This window comes from Oncorhynchus kisutch, linkage group LG14 (assembly GCF_002021735.2).
Source record: "Oncorhynchus kisutch isolate 150728-3 linkage group LG14, Okis_V2, whole genome shotgun sequence".
NCBI lineage: Eukaryota > Metazoa > Chordata > Actinopteri > Salmoniformes > Salmonidae > Oncorhynchus > Oncorhynchus kisutch.
In genome coordinates this window covers 37,334,185-37,339,595 of record NC_034187.2, presented here as the reverse complement: position 1 = coordinate 37,339,595, position 5,411 = coordinate 37,334,185, and positions in this window count along the sequence as shown.

Sequence of the window (5,411 nt, the reverse complement as noted above, 5' to 3'; positions counted from 1 at the left end):
GGCTGTTGCTCAGACCTCTTATAGAGGGACACACCCCTCCCTTTGGTGCAGCCCCCTGCATCGCTCTTTTACTTTCATCACAGAGAGGAGGGGGGCTGGAGAGAGGGGGGAGAGGGTGGAAAGAGAGAGGGGGGAATGGTTGGAGAGTTAGAGAGAGAGGGAGGGTTTGGAGACATGGGGAGAGGGAGAGGGTGGATGAGGAAAGAGAGGGGGCAATTGAAAGCGGGTGAAAGATACAGAACGAAAGAGAAGAGAGGGGGCTTATTATTTATGATGGACAGACGCATCAGTGTATCAATGCGGCTATCTAACCTGCGGTCTCCTACGTCATCTGACCAACACACTTTCTGGGAACAAACTGCGATGGGCTAAAAATACAGACAAACTATGTACTCAGCACCAATATCACCCCAAGACCATCTCTTCCTCCATCTCTCTCTCCCTCTCTCTGCATCTCTCTCTCATCACCATCCCTCTCTCTCCATTATTCAGGCCTCCTAAAAGATATCCGAAAGATAAGGAACACAGGTCTAGATCTACTGTAATTTCACTGTCTTAGTACAGGATAAAAAAATCATAAGATAGATTTTTTAAAGTGTATTCATTGAGTCGTTTCCAGATGACAAAGTCATAATCGTTTTAATGTGACGCGCCCAAAATGTAAACGGTGTACAGTTTTGTGTTAATTTGATGTGTTTTAGATTTTTAAGAAAATGTTTTTATTATTTCTGAGCCAGAACATGCATTACTTTTATTTAATTATTGCAGTCCTCCAGGTTTAGCATTAATGTGCACTGAAATGTATTGGTACCACTAGGTGGAGCCAGCAGATCTGTTGGTTGATGGCCTTGACACTGGTGATTGTGATCTTACTTCCTCATTCTATTGAGGAAACTTCTTGTCTCATAAGTTCTCCTGTTTTACAGGTTTGTAATGTATAACTATACAAAATATACTTCGAAATAGTAAGATAACATGTTTTGCTATCTGTTTAAAATCACATGTTATTGGTCACATACACATATTTAGCAGATGTTATTGCGGGTGTAGCGAAATGCTTGTGCTTAAGAGCTAGAAGCAGAGCTGCCATGTCTGTCGGCGCCATCTTGCCAGCACGTGTGATGTTTAAGGTACATTTTGGAGTAGTTTTTGTTGAAGCTATAAAATGCTAAGTCTCCCCATTGTAAGTAATAAGTCATGGTAGGTGGAAATGATTTAACATGGAGGTTAACCTTTTTTAAGTTGTGACAGTACATTTTTTAAGCTCCGGTTCTCTTTATTTTATTAAATGAAGACTCAGGAAACATATTATCTGGGACCTGTAACAGATTTTTGGGGGCTCGTCCGGGATTGGCGACACCTGCTGGTTGGGACCTGATCCAGTGATCTATGACATCTGGCACCAAGCAGAAGCTGAGGCTGTGTTCCAGAACATCAGAGTGAGAGTTGAGGCTGTAAATCAGACATCTGGGACTGTGTGAGGGATAAAAGAAGAGGTTGCCATGTCAGACAACAGGAGGAAGAGCCCTAATGTGGGACATCAGGAAGTGCCTGTGCGTTCTGTCGGGCTAAGGAACTCTTTAAGGGCGCCAACACCATGGGTCAGATACTAGACTAAGAGCCATCAGAGCTTGAAGTGGGTAATGAGGAGGGTTTTGATTTTGTCAATACTTTTATATATAGTAAGCCTTTGCTTGAGTCCGAGGATATGGGGATGGTTGAATTGTTAGGTTTGAAAGATTCCATTGATGCTCTTATCTAGGCCTGTAGTGTAACTGTTGGACCACCTGCGCGCACAGAGGTTAATGTCGAGTCACACAACACACTCTCTCTATCCACTGATGCAGCTAATGTAACCACAGCTAATGTAGCCCATGACATACCACACACAGAGTACCAGAGGTTACTCTCAGGCTATGAGGAGCTAGGTAAGAAACTTCCCTAATGTAAACTTACTCCTACACTACAGCTTATTGAGACCCTGCACGCAGAACCACACAGTAATCTACCACACAGTAGTAGTCAATCCGAATCTGTATCACACCAGACACATGACAAAGTGGTCTTCCGAAGAGATCTCTCCTACCTCCACTGGAGGGAACTCAAAATACAGGGGGGGTCAAATAGGCGACAATGCGTCCAACATAAAGCTACAACGATATTCTCCAACAAGAAGGTGCCTAAGAGAACTTCAGTGATCCATAGATAGTCAGAAGGATAATAAAGCCAGGGAACTTAAAGGACATGCTCATAAATAAGGATGACATCACAGTGGTTGAGCTGAAGGGGTTTCTCCAGTCTCGTATGGGTGAAAGTAATAGCACAGTAATAACTATTCCAGGAGCTAATATGCACCAAACAAAACAAGCATGAGACGCCACATCAGTTCCTCTGCCGAGTTATAGGGTTAAAACAAAGAACCCTGTTCACGTCAAAACAAGCCAATGCTGACATAAAGGACAGCTCAGATATAGTCCAGAGTGTATTCCTACCAAGGACTAGGGGAAAGACATGGTGATGTTGCAGGGAGCTGAAACCTCTCCTCTCGGGCAACCAACTAAGTGATGAAGCTATACTGAGGCATGTAATGAAAATGACTAATGATGAAAGCAGGAGGAAATGTAGGTAGGATCAACACTCTGCCATAGACCTACAAATGTTTGCAGCTTGAGGAAGACACTGGTAAAGATCCTAATGCTAAGGAAGAGGTCCCCGATCGTAAAAGCAGAAATACCACCACACAACAACGGTGCAGAGGTTGAATCTCTAGCAAGCATAATAGACTCCCTGAAACAGCCAGAGCACACATGGTAGTGTTCCCGCCTATGCCTAAATGAGTGAGACTATATGGCTGTGTGAAATTTTTCGAACAATGCTTCTATTGTGGCAAGGAAGGACACAGGGTGTTAGGCTGTCTTAAAGAACCTCAGGCGTTTGGGAAATGAGAGCAGGTCATGGCGGAGGAACGACCAGTGACCGGGCCGCAGCAAGCTGAAGGTTTACAAGGGGCCGAGGTACAGAGACTGCACTTCAGCAGGATGGCCTCACCATGCGTATCCAGAAAAGCAGCTAGTGTCAAGAAGAGAGGCAAGCCAAGGAAAACTTCTACTTCATGCTCAACAGGTCAAACAGCTGTGAAGAAGGATAAAGTTGTCTGGCTCATAGGGAATAGGGGCGTCAATAGAATAAGGGCATCATTCAATGTTACACGAGTGGACTTGGAGCCAGTGCCTTACTCAATACAGGGGCCCAAGTTAGCATCATAGTCCATGCCAGGAAGGACCGATACCTACCTGGGCATGACGTCAGAAGATTTGACATGTATGCCATGAATGGAGACATTATACTATTTGATGGTTGGGTCGAAATCACTGTAAACTTACCTGGGAATGAGGACCCCAACCTATCCATTCAGGACCCGTTTCTGGTGAGTTGCATGGAGCTTGAGAGTCCGCTGCTTGGATTCAATGTGATTAAAGAACTGGTTAAAGGGCAACAAGATCCGAGTCATGCCAACCCTTGTCAATCTGATCAGTGGGGCTATGGTTATTCAAGATGACAAAGGTAAGACCACAATAATAGTCCACAATAATGTCCTCTGTCTTGATCACGTTGAGTGAGAGGTTGTTGCCCTACACCACACAGTCAGTTCTCTGACCTCCTCCCTATAGGCTGTCTTATCGTTGTTGGTGATCAGGCCTACCACTGTTGTGTCATCAGCAAACTTAATGATGGTGTTGGAGTCATGCCTGGCCATGCAGTCATAAGTGTACAGGGAGTACAGGAGGGGACTGAGCACACAAACCCTTAAGGGGGCCCAGTGGTGAGGATCAGCATGGTGGATGTGTTGTTACCTACCCTTACCACCTGGGGCGGCCCGTCAGGAAGTCCAGGATCCAGTTGCGGAGGGAGGTGTTTAGTCCCAGGGTCCTTAGCTTAGTGATGAGCTTCGAGGGCACTATGGTGTTGAACGCTGAGCTGTAGTCAATGAATAGCATTCTCACATAGGTGTTCCTTTTGTCCAGGTGGGAAAGTGCAGTGTGGAGTGCCATAGAGATTGCATCATCTGTGGATCTGTTGGTACGGTATGCAAATTGGAGTGGGTCCAGGGTTTCTGGGATCATGGTGTTGATGTGAGCCATTCACAGCCTTTCAAAGAATTTCATGGCTACAGACGTGAGTGCTACTGGCTGGTAGTTATTTTGGTAGGTTACCTTAGTGTTCGTGGGCACAGGGACCAATGGTGGTCTGCTTGAAACATGTTGGTATTACAGACTCAGACAGGGAGAGGTAAAAATATCAGTGAAGACACTAGCCAGTTTGTCAGCGCATGCTTGGAGTACACGTCCTGGTAATCCGTCTGGCCCAGTGGCCTTGGGAATGTTGACCTGTTTAAATGTCGTACTCACATCGGCTGCGGAGAGCGTGATCACACAGTCGTCCACAACAGCTGATGCTTTCATGCATGTCTCACTGTTACTTTCCTCGAAGCGAGCATAGAAGTTAATTAGTTCATCTGGTAGGCTTGTGTCACTGGGCAGCTCATGGCTGTGCTTCCCTTTGTAGTCTGTAATAGTTTGCAAGCCCTGCCACATCCGACGAGCGTCGTAGTCGGTATAGTATGATTCGATCTTAGTCCTGTATTGATGCTTTGCCTGTTTGATGGTTCATCAGAGGGCATAGCGGGATTTCTTATAAGCTTCTGGGTTAGAGTCCCGCTCCTTGAAAGCTGCAGCTCTACCCCTTAGCGCAGTACGAATGTTGCCTGTAATCCATGGCTTCTGGTTGGGGTATGTATGTACAGTAACTGTGGGGACGACGTCCTCAATGCACTTATTGATAAAGCCAATGACGGATGTGGTGTACTCCTCAATGCCATCAGAAGAATCACGGAATATATTCCAGTCTGTGCTAGCAAAATAGTCCTGTAGTTTAGCATCTGCTTCATCTGACCACTTTAGTGAGTCACTGGTGCTTCCTGCTTTAATTTTTGCATGTAGGCAGGAATCAGGAGGATGTAGTTATGGTCAGATTTGCTAAATGGAGGGCGAGGGAAAGCTTTGTGTGTCTCTGTGTGTAGAGTAAATGAGGTCTAGAATTGTTTTCCCTCTGGTTACACATTTAACATGCTGATAGAAATTAGGTAAAACTGATTTAAGTTTCCCTGCATTAATGTCCCCTGCCACTAGAGCGCCGCCTCTGGATGATCGTTTTCCTCTTTGCTTATGGCGGAATACAGCACATTGAGTGCGGTTTTAGTGCCAGCCTCGATCTGTGGTGGTATGTATACAGCTACGAAAAATACAGATGAAAACTCTCTCGGTAGATAGTGTGGTCTACAGCTTATAATGAGATACTCTACCTAGGGCGAGCAAAAACTTGAGACTTCCTTAGATATCGTGCACCAGCTA